This window comes from Artibeus jamaicensis, unplaced genomic scaffold, assembly GCF_021234435.1.
Source record: "Artibeus jamaicensis isolate MK-2021 breed Jamaican fruit bat unplaced genomic scaffold, CSHL_Jam_final contig_1998, whole genome shotgun sequence".
Taxonomy (NCBI): domain Eukaryota; kingdom Metazoa; phylum Chordata; class Mammalia; order Chiroptera; family Phyllostomidae; genus Artibeus; species Artibeus jamaicensis.
The window spans coordinates 20836443-20852861 of record NW_026521407.1 but is presented as its reverse complement, the minus strand read 5'-3'; the positions used below and the strand labels follow the sequence as shown (position 1 = coordinate 20852861).

Sequence of the window (16419 nt, the reverse complement as noted above, 5' to 3'; positions counted from 1 at the left end):
CCTAACAGTGACCATTTATTTGGCCGCTGCCATGGGGCATGTGCTTTTCCTGTGGTATCTCATTCAATCCTAAAGGCTTTGCAAGGCCGATAATATTATCTTTATTTTGCAGATGATGAAACAGGAGCTTTCAGAGATTGAGCCACTGGCCTAAGTTAGAATCACAAATGATGTGATGAAAAAGCTACTTCAAAGCCCGGGCTGCTTCTCGCCTCCGTTGCTCTCAGAGACCTGACCTTTTCCTTCTGAGGCTGTAGGGTGTCTGTAGGACAGTGTAAGCCTAATTCTGGACCCTGCCCCTTCTGACCAGCTCTGTCCCATTGCTCCCGGTACCCCTGCTGCGAGGCCCCCGTCTGCAGCTCTGTGGGGAAACAGACCCGGCGTGCCCTGAACAAGATTGGTTTCCTGTGGCTGCTGTAAAAGTACCACAAATTTAGAGGCCTAAAGCGACACAAATTTATTCTTTCATAGCTCTGGGGCCAGTAGCGCTGGGCTAACAGCACGGTATCCACAGGCTGGTTGCTTCTGGGCTCTCCTGGGAAGAATCCATTCCCTTGCCTTTTCCAGCTTCGGGAGTCCGCCTGCTGGCTTGGCCTCATGGTTCCTCTCCTGCGTCACTCTGGTCCCTCCTGGGTCAGATCTCCCTCTGCCTCCCTCTTATAAAACACTCTTGTGATCATATCTGGGGCCCACCCAGGTAACCCAGGATAACCTCCGGAACTCCAGAGCCTTAGACCTGCTCAGCCCCTTTTGCTATGGGAGGTCTCATTCAAGGTCACAGGGATTAGGGCATGGTTGTCTTTGGGGGCTAGTCCTCAGCTGACCACAGCAGCCTCCTTGCTACTGTTCTGCCTTCCCTTGTGCCAGCTCCTTCCCTGGGCTGTTCCAAACATGGAATGCACATGCATTTCACTTCTGTCCCCGGGGTTTTCAAAGAGGCCAGAGACAGGGTCTGAAGGGCAGTGCGGTGTGTTGGGAGACTTGTCTAATCAGCTCCCAGTGGCCATAGCAACCAGCACAAAAACATTCAAGGAGCGGAAAGGGATTGGGAGAAGGGGATCCTGCCCTCGAGGTGGCAGAGTGGCTTACCCTGGGCAATGGTGTCCAGTGGGGACACATAAACTGCAGCCGTGTCCCCTCAGCAAGCTTCATAAACTCCCTGGGCTGTGCGTTTCTGGGTGATCTCTCAAACCTCCAGGTGCCTGTCAATCCATGTGCCCCCGTTGCCTTTCTCTAGGCTAATAGAGGCTTATCTTTGGCCAAATATAAATGCCATACCTAGAGGAATTTGGGTGGTGGGGCGGGGGCGGTGTTCGGCTCTGCTTAGGCTGGTAATGTTCTAACCTCATTTTCCTTTGCTCCTGGTCTCCACCCCATCCCAGCCCCCCTTGGCGGGGTTGGCCGTGCTGGGATGAGTCTGGGGTGTTGTATGTTTTGCTTTTTATTTTATTTTTCAAGTACCTCCCAACACTTTCCTCTGTGTTTAAGGTCCTACTGCCAAGTGCATGCGGTTGCTGGGCAACAAGAAGGAAGTCCCTGTGTGATTCACCTGGCTGCTGCCAATTAATTTGCTAGCTGCGTGCGTCTCCCAGGGAAAGAAAGGCTTCTGCTGGCCGTCTGAGCCAGCAGAAAGGGCTGCTGCTCAGGAGGGGAAAGGAAACCAGAGGAAAGTTAGCAGAACTTAGGGGGTGTTTGCGGTGGTTATGGGTCCAAATGAAAGAGAGTATCTGGAAGTCCCGGGCAACACCTGGGCGAAGACTTACGATGTCCTTCTGGGCCACCAATCAGAGAGCTGCCTGGAGCACCAGAGCATCTCTGCGTGGGCAGTTTGGCAGGCCTTTTTTGGGGTAGGTGACTCTAATATGCAAACTGTCTGTCCTTTTGAAGTTCTGCACAGAAACGTCTATAGCCATCATCTTCCTGCTCCGTCCTCCCGGGCCCTCCTCTCTCGTCTCTGACAGACCCTTCTTGCTGGATGTCACAGCAGCTGCACACTTCCCTGCCAGGGATTAGCCAAAGCCCACGGGAAGGAGGTCAGCCTGGCACTGGGCTGAGCTGTGACCCCACAGGGCTAGAGGGACAGAACCGGGCCGGTTGGCCCAGACCGCCTCCAGAACCCTTAGTGTACTTCCCTGAGATGTTGCTGTCCTTCTGGCCTCCTGCCTGATCAGTGTTACCTCTCACTAGGGCCTAGGAGGTGGGGTTTTCCTGTCTGGTTGGTGTCTGTATCCACAGCATCTAATCCACTGGGGTCCAGGGGAACGCAGACAGGCGTTTGCGTCCCTGGTAGATTGATGGTCATTGCTGGAGTCAGGGACGCAGAGAGCCATCTCTGTGAATAGGCCCCTTGCTTGCATTGCTGGGCCTCATCGGTCTTAAAATGAAGACGTCCCCTGAGGGTATTTTGTGGTGCTAAACATATTTGTCACTAGAAATTCAGAGGTGGTGGAAAGCTGGGGAACTGGGATGACTCCAAGTCCATCTCCACTTATTTGCCACAAGCATTAGGGATGCCTAAATGTGTTAAACCAGGCCTTCTCATTTCCTGGGAGGGACCCCTATCCTCTCTGGATAATTTCCTAATTAATTATTAAGGGGCTTGTGAAAGCAGAGAGAAGTGGCAGCTGAAGCGAACATTAGGATTGGGGAGGACATTGGCCTCCTCTGTGCCTCAGTTTTCCCATCAGTAAAGTGGGTGTTGTAATGCCTCTGCTCCCCGCCCCCCATCTCACAGAAATAGAATGGTGACATGCTGAAAAACAGAATTCCTTGGGGCTGGCTGCATTAGCAATATTTCTTTTTTTAATCAGCTCTGGGTGCAGTGTGTGAAGGTGAGATTTGTGTGAAGACTCAGCATGCAGGGAGCTGCTTGTGATGTATAAACAGTCCCCCTTTTTTTTTCCTTAAGAAAAATCCTGCTTTCAGCAGTGGTGTCTGCCCTTTTCAGTAGCTAGAATGTTGTGGACTAAAGTTAGGAAAGCGATGCCCGCTGTTGAAAGACAGCGGTTGGAGGAGCAGACGCCAGAATCTCACCCCTGTGCTGTGTTTTGGTCTACAGGCCTAGAAAGGAGGATTGGCAAGGGGCCGCCCTTCCTCCCTACACCTCCCACCAGGAAGCTTCGTGGAGCCACGGCGTGCCACCAGGTCCCCCCCGAATGACGTGACTCAGGTGTGACCATCTCTTTAAGAAGCAAGAGCTCTGGATTGGGTGGAGAATTCTTATTTTGGAGGACAAAGAAGGTTCTGGTTTTGAGAAGACGTTTAAGGAGAAAGCCGAGACCCTCGCATTGGGGAATAGTCCACGTGATGACCTGCGTGAGCTGGGAGATTCGTCGCTGGGAGTGATGTGTGGTTGGAGAAGGCACCTGTATCCCAGACTTTGTTTTTCCTTCCTGTGGAAAACGTTACCTCTGCTGCTGGCTCCTACAACTGCCCTCCCCGGCCCGCAGGAACCCCGGGGCGTTCGTCACACCCTTTTCTGCCCCCCACCTCCACGTCAGCTGTGCAGCAATTCTTGTTTGCTCCGTTATCTTCTAGCGGATGCAGAGTGAATCGTTAACTACACCAAGGTCAAACAGGATCTTAATTTTTGTTCCTGTAACTTCTAAAGTACAAGCGTCCCTCCGTGCCCAGGCCGGGAATAGAATTCCTCCTCATCTGTTTGGGATTTGGCCGCACAGTTTCCGGAGGGACAGTGATCAATGCAGAGACGTTCTTCAGGTTCTTGGGGATGCTGGCGGGGACTTCGGCATTGGAGCTGGGTGGAGAAGGCTGGCCCCGTGTTCAGCTCCCTTGGTTGGGATCACACGCGGGTGCACAGCTGCAGGCGCAGCAAACAACCCCTGCCGTTGACTCCAGCTGTGTTGACACAGAGGCAGAGTCTGCTGTGAAGACCCTCTTCTCTCAGGAGGCAGCTGGGGGCCACACCCGAGCTTGGGCCTTCATTCCAGACTGTCCAGCTACCGGGCCAGTGGAGTTTATTGTGGAAACTCTTCCTCCAGCATGTGCTGATGACTCACACACCTGACAGTGGATTGGGCCCCATGAAACTCGAGTCCTGTTTGTGTCATTCATTCACTCTGTTGCTGCCACACGTGTGGATGAAAATACTTCCTAGGTATCCATCACACTTCAAACTTGTCCAAAATGCAGAGCCAAACACGCTTGTTCTTCCAGTTTCCCAAGCGAATGGATGGCTTGCTTTTGTAAGAAAGAATTAAAGCTGGACATACGTATTTTCCCTGTGCTGTAGGTGACGTGTTTGTGTGACCATTTAGAGGCTCCCGCGTCTTCTCAGTGGAGCAGTGGGGTCTTCCTTGGCATATCAGGTTCACCAAAACTGGGTGAGAGGAACCTCTGGAGGAGGTGTCCTGCAACTGAAGTGTAAGGCTTCTTTGTGGGGTTTTACTTTCCCTCCTTGACCTGCAGACGGGCCTGTTGTGTCAGATTCCTTTGGGTTTCAAGGACTAAGAGACCCACCTTGTCGTACCTCCCTAAATGCTGTTTCTTGCAAGTTTCCATGGAAGTCGGACACAGTCTACCCAGCAACTGCCCACCTAGACCTTTCCAGGAAGCCCAAGTCATTCAAGAGTTCCCCTTGCCATCCAGGGTGTTCAGGGAGAGCAGAACTGTCCCACCGTGGCCATCTTAATCTGCTCAGCAGCAGGGCCCCCTGCTCCTGGTTCTAGACTCCTCCTGCGGCAATGAGCTGAGGGAATCCAGGACTTCAGGCTTTCCCGGGATGCGGGTTTCCGGTGCTAAACCAGAACAGCTGGTCACCCTGCTGGGGAAATTGATGATCCCAGCTCTGCTGCTAATTTACCTTCTGTAACCGGCTGGTCCTTGTGATTGGTTTGGCCATTCTCCATTTAGGACCCTTGCGTCTAGTCGTATCATTGGCCACTGGGCAGCCTATGGATGGATGCCATTGGCTCAGCCACCAGTCTTCACCAAATCAGTGGTTTCCAGAACAGTAGGGGTAGCAGGATATTGAAGATTAGCTGAGACTATTTCCTTCAGAAGAGCGCCGTGGACGGGGGTATATATGTGTGTGTGTATGTGTGTGTGTGGTACATGTACATACTATGTAGAATAATGAGCCCGGAAGAAAATTCTACCTCTTAACTAGACAGAAACTAAGAGCTAAAATCTTTGGGGTGGTGTCTGGAGAGCAAAGGAATTGGCTGGAAGACTTCCTGAAATGTCTTTGAACTCCAGGACCCTTTAAAATATCAAGGGCATGTAAATTGGGCCTCAGTGTGTACTTTCTTTCTAAAGTCTCCTAGATAACCCTTGAGTCCAACTCAGAGAGTGCGGAATGGGACCTCCCCGCTCGTTCTGGCCTCTGCAGACGCTGCCGTGGTAGGGCAGAAAGGAGCGGACGGGGTGCTGGCAGTGGGGGTTGAGGAGAGGAAGGTTGCGCCGGCCCAGTTTTAGGTGTTCATGACAAGTAAGAACAACCTGAAGGCAAATTACAGGTTCTCGTCAGGTTCGTCAAAGCCAGGCTTTCGGGATTCATGCCATCCCGAAGTTGTTGCTGCTTGCCAGGGGATGGGGCCTTCCTTCTTTGTGCTGAAAGACAGCCGTGCGTGTCTGCAGTGCTGGGACACGGGCCTTCAGCTCATCCATCTCATCCGTCTCATCCCATATGCTACGGCCGCTAGGGTACGGACGAGCACACAGACATCAAGCAACTATTCTCTCGCATCACTCATGGGTAAAGCGTGAGACCGCCCCACCCTGCACGGGAGCATCCGTGGCCCTGCCTCTGTTCTGACTCTCACTGCCATGGGAGAAATGCAAGCCTGGCTCCTGCGGTGCCATTGTTCCGTGACCTCATTTCAGAATTTCCTTCATTCGTGTCCCGCAGATAGTCATTGGTTCCAGAAGTTCCACTGTTGTTCCAACAACAATCAATCGTCTCTTTCTCTCTCTTTTCTTAACTTCTCATCTGCAAAGAACCCCAAATCTCAGAGGTGGAAGTGGTCTAAAGCATCACCCTTATCTCCATCTACCTCCGACAATGCAGCATCCCCTCTCCAACACCGGGCAAGGGGCCGTCCTGCCCGGAGGAGGCAGCCTTGTAGGCATGGTCGGAGAAGGCTGTGAGAGGCTGCTGATCTCCAGCCTGGTGGGGAAGCTGCAGAAGTTTAAAGAGCAATTCATGTGCTTCCAAGTAGCCATGCATGTCAGTTAATGAATGAGATGTTGAGCCAAATGCATTTTGACCTCTCCCCAGCATGTACCAGTCTCTCACTTCCGGATCCAGGTACTAAGTCTTACGCTGATAAAAAAAAAAAAGCAGAGTGAGCAGACAAGGAGTCCTGAGTTTTTGTCTCAAAGTCCCTCCTCTTGGTTCCTTCCATGTAAAAGGAAGGAGTCAGGTTACATGACATCCACAAAGCTGTTGTATTTGATAAGAGTTCATGGCTTAAAGCAGGGGTGTCAAACTCATTTTCACTGGGGGCCACATCAGCCTCGCAGTTGCCTTCAAAGGGCCAAATGTAATTTGAGGACTGTCTAAATGTAACTACTCCTTAACAGTTAAGGGAGAGCTCGGCGCTGCCACCAGATAGAAACAAGGCACTGGGCCGGATAAAACAAGGTGGAGGGCTGGATTCGGCCTGCAGGCCTTGTGTTTGCCACCTGTGACTTAAAGGTTTGCTATTTTTTTGTTCCCTATGAGAACAGCATATTAGACGTTGCCCATGACACACAGAAACTATTTCATCTACACGCTGGACATACTGATCTTGCTTTAATTCGTTCTAAGTATAACTTAGCCTCAAAGTAGTGCTTGTCCCCTTTTCCCAGGGTGTTGTTCAAGCTTCCCGCTGAGATTTTCCTGTGGTGTTGAAACCTGACCCACAGAAGACTTTTATCCTGTTGCAGTGGCCCTAGAAACCTGTGTATTGATGGAAAGATAGAAGGTTCTAATGGTGAAGTTTAAGTCCCTCTGCTCAGGAGGATATGGTTTAAAGGGCATAAAGGAGACCTTGGGAATGGCCACTGACCTTGGACAAGACTCTCATGCCAGACTGTTGGAGAGAAATCAGACAAAAGGAGCCTGTCCCTGCCTAAGTCTGAAAGATCCTTGAACTGGTCAGGGGGTGGCAGGGAGGGGAGGTGGGGAGCCTGAAAACCTGACTCTTGTCCTGTTTTAGCTTCAGCTTGCTCCAAGGTCATGTGTAAGTCACTCAAGCTTTTTCTCTGGATCTCAGTTTTCTCATCTATAAAATGGGAGGGGAAGGGGAGGTAGCTGATCTTGAGGCAGGTGCCCTAAGGCCCCTCCCATGGATCAAGTTCTGAGCCTTGCCTGACCCAGGTGACGTCTGCCTGTTCTCTTACAAGTTCTTTCTCCCTTCGCCTTCAGCTGCACAAGCCAAAAACAGGGCTGTCCCGGGAAGTCCATTATTACCAAAGAATACTTCAAAGCTGTTTGCACTCCTTGTCAGTTGCACCGAACATGCTTTTGTTGAAGGAAAACGCAAATAGACATACAGACTGATGACAGGAGGGGGCGAGGCCTCCTATCTGCCTGGGCGGACTGGGAGGGGAAGAAAGAAACCTGCCTGCGAATGTTGAGCAGTAAATAAAAACTGGGAGCTCTGTGTGGCTAAAACTGTAGGGGATTTATTAGTTTGCTCAGTGAAAGGCAAATATTAAGTCTTAAGTTGACCCGTCCCCTGGCCTGCCTTTGGCTCTTGTACGCCGCCAGGCACCAGTCCCCGTGTACTCTGGGTTATCGAGTTCTGGCGAAGGTTTTTTTTTAAAACTGCTTTCCATATCCTTCTCTTTTTCTTCCTCCTTTGCTTACCCTTCACCCCACCCCCCATCTTTTACGACAATTCAGAGCTGGGTTTTGGAGAGGAGGAGAGCAGGATGTGAAAGACACATCGTTCGTTCTGTTCCAAAAAACTACCTGTATTCAGGGCTCTGGCTGGCCTAGGGACTGGCTGTACCCACGCTTTTGTGGTCCTGGTGGGTCCCCTCCCTCCTCTGCCCTGAGCTTTTTCTAAAAAATGTATTTTCCAATGACAGTTGACATACCATATTTTATTAGTTTCAGGCATACAGCATAGTGATTAGCCATTTATACACCTTGTGCAGTGATCACCCCAAGAAGTGCAGTACCCATCTGACCCCACACGTAGTTATTACAGTGCTGTTGACTGCATCCCCTGTGCTGTAGTTTACGTCCCTGTGATTGTTTCTACAACTGGCGGTTTGTACTTCTTAACCCCTCACCTCGTACACCCATTCTCCCAACACCCTCCCTTCTGGAGCCCCTCAGAGTGTTCTCTGTATCTAAGAGTCTCTTTCTGCTTTGCTCAAACACCCTAGGTGCGAGGCAGCCTGTTCCAAAGTGCTGTATTCTGAGTCCTTGGACCTCGCGGCTGGCGCTTCCTCATGTCTACCCCCTGAGGGGGACATCCACGTGGCACGTCGCTCCACGTCAATCCCTAAACCCTTTTTCCAGGCCGCCCTTCTGACTGTCCGTGGAGGTGCCTCACACTAGCCCGTGCTGGCCGCAGTGGTTCCTGGCACTGCTCACGTAACCAAGAGTTGGGACTGTTCTGAAATTGCTAACTTAAGGAAGTTCCTTTCACACTCCAGTGCTGATTTTTAATTGAACTCAGCATGATGTTTAATCCTCTGGTAATTCTTCCAGGATGAGTCTATGTTTTTAAAGATAATTTTTGGGCACCCAGGTTACTGAAATCCTACTAATCCTTCCAGGCTCATCTCAAATGGTTCCTTCTCTAGGAAGTCTTCCTGGATTTGTCCTCCCCTCTCATCTAGTTGTGACCCGTTCTTCACATATCCTTTTACAGCATCTGCTTATACTGCATTCCTTCTAACTACCCTATTCTCCCCACTTCTCTCCCAAGAACAGAAATGGCCTCACTCCTTCTGCACTGAAAGTTATCCCTGAAATTCCCAATAATGTTCAGAATCGCACAGCAGTCACTGTGAGTGATATTTAAATTTCAGAAAATGGAGATTTATAGGCTTCGATCACTCTGACCAAGTCTTACAAGTGAGACTTGCGATTTAAAACCAAGGTCAACCTGAAGTTCAGAGCCCTTACATTGTGGCATTTTACGCGGTACATGTATGCGAAAGATGTCGAGTGGACTTTTCCTCTTAATGATCTGACTGCATGTAGCACCGAATTTGCCTGCTTTTCCTCCCCACTGTTAATCAATCAAGTATTTTCTGAACGGTGGAGAAAAATTGCTTGTTGCTTGATGGGTTGCTTTCCCAGCAGAAATTTCTTGAAAGAAAATGTGCCTGCGTTTTGCTAGTTGTTGGAGAGCTAGGTTCATTTTTAAGATGGGCAAGAGAAACTGCAACTCAAAAATTTAGGTCAAAATTTCTAAAGAATTTCACAGCGTCTAGGAGGGAAAAACACGGAGGAAAAACACTACAACATGGGAGGTGTTGCCTGCCATCAGGATCTTACTGAAGTCTGGTTAGACAAGACCGGCACACGTAAAACCAATCACATTTGCCAAAGGAACTCGCCATGAGCAGCACTAGAAAGTTTGAGTAGAAAATGCCGCCTGCTCTTCGTCTTAATGCAAACGTTTCCAGCAAGTCGCAGGTAGAGAAGTTGAATGGTGTTGGGCGGATCCCTTGCTACCTGGGATGGGCCTGGGTTCAAGGGCTTATCTCGCCTGGGGTTGGAGGCGAAGATGGGAAGAAGCACTATTATTTTAGAGCAAGCAGGTCCAGGGAGAGAAGAGGGTTCCCATTTGCTCTCTGATTACTACCCCTACCATGAGGAGGGCCACAGAAAGGAGGAAAGAGGAGGAGAATCACCCCTCTTCGCACCTCATACAAAAAAGGAAGATTCGAGACTGGACAAAGTGGATGTCGCCTGCGCCCACAGGTCCACCAGGACCAGGCTGTGGCCACCAGGTCCAGTTCCATGAGATGATATGACATGCAGCTAAGAAAAATCGGGCAGTTGGGAAACTCGAAAGGTCTTTGCAAAGCTTCTCACTTGAATCTCTCACAACTTAGTGCGAGATCTGTTTTCACAGATGAAGAAACTAAGGAGAGCCAGGTTCAGTGACTTGCCACACAGCTCCCCCTGGAAGGCAGTGTCATCACGGTTACCCTAGGACCACTTCAGGAGAAACCGAAAATGAAAGTTGTATTAGCCACAGGCCGCTGGTGTAACAAAACACACCCAGATCTCTCTGGGTTTTGCCTGATAACTTCCTCATCTACACTTCAGTGGAAGGACTCTGGCTCCTAGCGTAGGTCACCGCCACCTTCAAAGAGGCAGCTCGGAGCAACAGTGAGGAACGAAGGCTTTGGCACCAACCTGCCTGGGCCTGAACCACTTCCCTGGCCCGTAACAGTGGGACTGCCAGGGAGTAGCTTAGCCTCTCCATGCCTCATTTTCCTTATCTTTAAACTGCTTCATAGGGTGGATGCAAAGTTTACCTGAGTTATTTCAGGTACCATGCTTCTGGCAGAGCCAGGAACACAACACTCAGCAAGTGTGAGATCTTTTTCTTTTTGATTGTCCAATGATCTGTAATTTACACTGTTTTCCTTTGTAGTTTTTAGCTAGCTGGGCATTCCACTGCACCCCTGCTGATGTCATCTGTGATGTCATGAGGGGAGTGGCCATCAACATTGCTGTCCGCAGCCTGGGCCATCCCCAGGATGTCTTTAATGGTTCCAGAGAGTTCTCTAGCTGCAGATCGGTGCTGCCTCTACCAGGCAGTGTTGACAATCTCATCAGAAGTGATAGTTCACTGTGATGGTGATGATGATGGTTATTTACTTCTCTCTGCTTCTTGGTGGTTCTTCGAGGGCTTCGATGATCAAGGCCGAGGCAGAAGGCACTACCTCAATCTGGGCCTGCCTGTCCTGAACGGTCAGTTTCACCATAATCCTCAGACCCATCTAATCATCGGTTGCTTTGGGGGTGTCATCACCAAACATTTTTGGAGACAGGCCCAGGGGGCTGATCTTGGGGCCAGGGCAGGTGTGGCACCGACTTCCCCTCTGGCGCACCTCAGATGTACGACTTTGATCTCATTGGGGTCGAACTTCAGTGGCATGGTGGGGCAGCTGGTGTGGGATGAAACTGGATTTGGGATGAGTGTAGAAAGCTGTACCTGAGCTGCCTCCGAGGTGAAAGCAGTCACTCTCAACCATGGGGCCAGATGCCCCTGTCTGGCTCCATGACTCTCGGCGCAGAGGGTCTGTGCCTGGGTGGGAGGAGGAGACTTCGCGTGTGGACTTCCCCATCCTGCCTGTGTTTTCCTGATGTGCCGTGGTGCCCCTACACTCTCCAGCTGTGGGCGAGCTCTTCGGGGTGTGTGGCTTGGTTTTGTAGCTGCAGCTGAGCAGAGAGGTCGGTGGTATTTGGACTCTCACTGCAGGAGTGATTCTTCTTTCTCGTTCTCAGCACCATGTTTGCCTCGTCTGATGGCATCACCAGCCGAGCTTTTTCTCCCAAAGGCCCAGTTCTCTCCAGAGTCTGTCAGTTGCCTCTACCTACTAAGGAGGGTTGATTAGACATGGACTTAGGGGACTTGAGGCCCCATCTGCGGCCTCCTCTGCTGGGGCACAGAGAAAAGTTGATTTCCAAACCTGTGGGGGACTCCACAAACCAGACGACTCCCCTTTTCCATACCTAGCTTTCCAATCAGGCCCCTCCTTCCCCTGGGCCAACAAGCCCCCCTCTCAGAGCCCCAGCTGGGCGTGGGCTCTTGTAACTGCGAGACCTTAGTCGCCCAGGATTCTGGCACCCAAGTGGTCTGTTCTGTCTTTGGCTCTCCTGGCACCACTAGAGAATGGAAAAGCTGGTCTGTTTACAGGACACGGGGCCAGAATAACATTAAAAACTAAGGAGCAAATAAAATGTTGTAAACAAATCTCCTTTCCAGTAAGGAATACTCCTTCCCCCCACCCCCTCCCCGCCCCCGGTTCCTCCAACATGAGCCATTTTTCTCATGTGTTTGGATAAACTTTCATCCTGTGCAATTACCCTTCCCAGGGAGCGGCTGCCTATTTCCGTTGGCTATTTATTTTGATTTTGACCATTCCCCTTGCCCTTGAGCATCACACACACCTAATAGTCGAGAAAATGTGCTCCCAGTTGGGGCATCGGGAGCAGCTGGCCCTTGCGCTACCCTTCCCGTCCCAGTCTCCTTCCTTCCTGCCACCCCGTCACTCTTCGACCTCGCTTTAGGGCCTAGATGTGGTGGGGCTGGTGGTGTTGCTTCAGGGGAAGGAGGAGAAGAGGAACGATGGTTTCAGGTCAAAGCTGGCCCAGCGCAAAGGGGCCGCGTGTGGGGGACCATCTCCTTGCGAAAGCTCCTGAGTGAATCCTTGTGATTTTCCGTATGAGCAGAAAGCCATGGAGCTCAGTTTCCTGCCCCCAGCAGGTAGCTTATTCTAAAACAGTTCACCCAGAGGAGGAGAAAATACCTTGTTTCAGCATTTTAACTTCTTTTTTATTCTCTCTCTCTGATCCAGACTTGTGAGAAAGCATGGAGAATGGCCTTTTTTTCCTAGCTCTGAAATACACGTGACTGGTAGGGAAAGAACGAACAACAATTAGTCTTATTTATCAATGTGTGATGTTGTGAAGGACCCCTCATGGCATATTCTAAGTTGTCCCTCTGCCCTTCTCACAGCCTCTGCCCTCTCTTCTCCTTCCCTGTGGGAGCAGAGGAGCCGGGGGGTCTACCCCACGCTGACAGCCCTGAGTGTTGGTAATCCTCACTTTCCATTTAAGTTGGTTTCACTTTCTCAACCTCTTGCCTTTGCCTGGTTGGATGAGCCCATATTCTTTCGGAATTCAGACGGGCCATCGAGAGCAGAGGCACTGAGTCATGGACCAGTCATGGAATCCGCTTGGCTTCAGATTCCTTAAGACTGAGCTCAGTAGAGGCACCGGAAGTGGCTTGGGGGGAAGGGCAGGGTCTGCTACACCACGGCAACTTCCCCAGGAGCACCCCGTACCCTGAGCCTGCAAACTAGGGCTGTCACAGGCCACCTGTGGTGGGTTTGGTACCTGGGTCATACATTGGTAACATGGTGAAGGGGAGAGCTGGATGCTCTCCCCTTGGAAGGACGGGGGTCTTCTCAGACCCTGGCTTCCAAGGGCTGGAGGGGGTGATTCATACCCAAGAGGGTGTGAAGACCTTATTCATGAAACCTGATGATGGATGTTGGCATGGTTGCTGCTGTGCATGTTGAGGAGAGAAATGCAGAGAATCATGTGCTATGCCCGGGTCTGCACCTGGTGAGCACGGGCCTTGGGCAGACTTTTCCAGAATTGTGGAGGAATGTCTAAAGATCCACCCCTCATCTGGTGCCCAGGCCCCCTTAAGAGCAACAGGAAACTCTAATTTAATAAAAATCAGTATTTGATAATGTAATACAGTGGGAGAGAGACTGCGGTACTTGTTCTCCAACCTTGGTTTTGGGAACTGACACTGAAGTTCAGGTGGGTCAATTAAGCCATCCAGCCTCACTCAGCAAGTCCATGGTAGGCACTGATGGGAGCCAGCCTCTGGTCCGCACAGCGAGTCACTGGTCCCCGCTTGGAGTAGGATCCTCTGGAAGCCTCCGAGGTTAAACGCAGGGAGAGGAGGCCAGAGAAGGCCTCTGGGAGGGGGAACAGATCAGCCCAGGCAAAGTGCTGCAGAAGCAAAACCCATTGTGGTAGCTTCGTGCCTGCCGTCAGGGTTGGGCACTCCCGGGTCAAGAATGCTTTGAATAAGAGGCACTGCGGTGGCCCAGCCCTCCGTGGGGATGCTGGGCGCTCAGGGAGGGGAAGGCTTCATCCGGGCTGCAACCCCACTCTCAGTTCCGCTCCACTTAGAATACTTTTGTGTGTATGCGGAAAGCAGATTGCTCAGGAGCCAAGTGCCAGGCCAGCAGGGGAGATGGTTCTGTGGTGGCTTTCAGAATTCAGGGTGCGGGGGAGAGAGAAACACAGGGACTTCCCGCAGAATGGGCCGGCGCAGTAGCCTCCTCACCTTTTGGCCATCACTCCCTGCCCCTCACCTCCCCTTCCAACCCAGCAGCCCATCTGCAGGCAGACCTTATGGAGGGAGGTAGAAGCATCTAAGACTATTTTCAGCTGTGCAAGGTGAGATTTTAATTCCGTGAGTCCATGGGACAGAAGGCCCTGTGGCAATAAAGAACCCTCTCTGTGGCGAGGGGTGCCTCATGGGACTTAGGGCTCACAGAGCAGGCTGGCTGGGTGCAGAGTAGCACATAATGTGATTATCTTCTGGAGACGTGTATGGCCTGGGCTAAAGGTGACTCCTGAACCTCACAGTGGCACTTTCCAGCAGACACGGTGGTTGATGCTTTTCTAGCAGGACTTGCACAGTCCCGCCCTCCCCCACCAAAGGGATGCCGCGTTAAATACAGAGCAGGCCACTGCAAACTTCGCAGGCCAAGGGGGTTGTGGGTGGCTGAGGAGTTTTAAAAAGAGTGTCTTTCTAAACCGTTTCCCAGTCCCTTGCCCTCTCGTCGGCCCTTGTCCTTGCAAAAGAAACTTCTCGTCTGAGAAGTGACTCCCACTGGTCTTACGTGCATACAGCCCACTCTGGAGCTTGGTGAGACAGGGGGCTCTGCCCACTGGACCCCAGTTAGCATCTCGGATGTCCTTCCCTGCAGAAGTCTTCCTTGAGACTGTAGCCTATCGCCTTCTTAGCCAAGGCAACTTTGAGACCAATGACAACTGCTTTTCAAGAGCTGTGGAAGCAGCGGGGCTCGTACCTGTTGTTAACAGATGTCATTCTCTTGGCTCTTCTATCAGACAAGATCCTGGTTGTGTTGGTTTGGGTGCCAGCGGGTAGCCTCCTGCAGAGGTCCTGGTAGCACTCAGCCATTGGTGACCAGCAAATACTCAAATGCACAAGAGATGTTCCATTCCTTTCCAGCTGGCTAGTGGTCTTACCTTCTGGGCCCCCAGAACAAGCCCGTGGGTGACTTTCAAACTCAGCCAATGATTCTCAACCAGGGGGATGACTTTGTCTCTCTACCCCCTACTAGAGGTCTTTTGCAATGTCTGGAGACATTTTGGCTGTCACGGCAACGGGAGAGGGTACTGTTGGCATCTCATGAATAGACACGAGGGATGCTGCTCAAAATCCTGCGATGCACAGGACAGGTCCCTACTACACAGCATTATCCAGCCCCAAATGTCCAGAATGCCAGGACTGAGAAAGTGTTCTAAACCTCTGCTGAGGGTTAAACCAAGCACTAACCCTAGTCCCCCTGCCCCCATGCCCCCTCCTCATCACTTTATTTACCAAAGGGGGAAAAAATTGTTATTTTTTCCAAGTGCATTTCCCCCTGTATCTTATCAAGAACCGCCAAGTTCAGCACACCCTTGATTAGTCCCTTCCATTAACAGTGTTTATTTTGGGGTTTGTGTTTATTTTTGAAACGTGGGCTCCCCCCTCCTTCCTTACGCACTACTGGTGCTCAGCCAGCTCTCCAGCACGGTCTCATTCACACTTTCCCGGGCCACCCATAAACCCACCGAGCCAACTGAGCACCCTCTCTCTTCCCTCCCTTCCTCTGGTGGGGGAAGTTCTGCAAAGGACTTGACCTCTTACAGCAGCAATTGTGGTGTTCCCTTTATTTCTTAGGTACATGTGACAATCCTTTTCATCAGTGACTCCGTTGATCAACCAACCAGTGACAAAGCAGAGACTTTATTCTTAGCTGTCCACATGCCATGACTCTGGGTGGCTTTCTCCACTGAGTCAGAGACAAGGGCATTTTTGACCTGTGGGGACTGTATTTAAGTCATGTATTTGACCTGTGGGGGCTGTTTCTGAGTCATGGAGAGCTGATCCCTGTTCCTCCCACTCACCCAACCCACCCACACTCCCAGAAGGCACTTGGTACTCCCTCTCTAGTCAGGGAAACCTAAGACCTTGTGGCCAAGTAACCCGGAGCTCCTAGGAAATCTCAGCCCAGGTTTGGGAGGTCTTCTTCTTTGACTGGGCACCACCCACCATCCCGACTCCTTTTCCCTGAGTCCCAGCAGCCACAGTGTCCCCAGGAGGCCACCTGTAGAACCCCCTTAGCACACACAGCCCCTCTTCATTCTGGTGGGTCTCATTCCTAGTCTTGTCCATGAGCACCGGCCCCAGGATACTTCCAGGCAGGCAAGCTGTAGAAGACCCAGAATACCCTTCCCCTCCTCCCACACTCCTTCCTGGGACATTTATTTGAATACCACCAGAGAGTGGGTTATGCTGGGGTATTTATTTGTTTAAACATGGGTGGTTCTCACAGAGGAGGGTGTCGGGTTTCAAGGTTGGAGGACCAATGCAAACAGAGGGTGGGTGGTCTGCAAAGAGAAGTGGGCAGGGGTGGGAGTGAGAGAACCCATTCCCTTCTTTTTGTAGGGGC

The 16419-nt window shown here is 51.3% G+C and overlaps 1 long non-coding RNA gene and 1 pseudogene across 1 annotated transcript in view; one reads left to right on the top strand and one right to left on the bottom strand.

Moving 5' to 3' along the window:
- Positions 1-4222, top strand: part of LOC119036359 (uncharacterized) — a 133425-nt gene extending 129203 nt beyond the window's left edge. Inside the window, exon 3 of the long non-coding RNA XR_005079975.2 lies at positions 3059-4222. This is a non-coding gene — a long non-coding RNA (uncharacterized LOC119036359). The remainder of the gene's footprint in view (positions 1-3058) is intronic.
- Positions 4223-10580: 6358 nt separating this feature from the next.
- On the bottom strand, positions 10581-11158 carry LOC119036260 (60S ribosomal protein L12-like; annotated as a pseudogene).
- Between the last annotated feature and the right edge of the window lie 5261 nt (positions 11159-16419).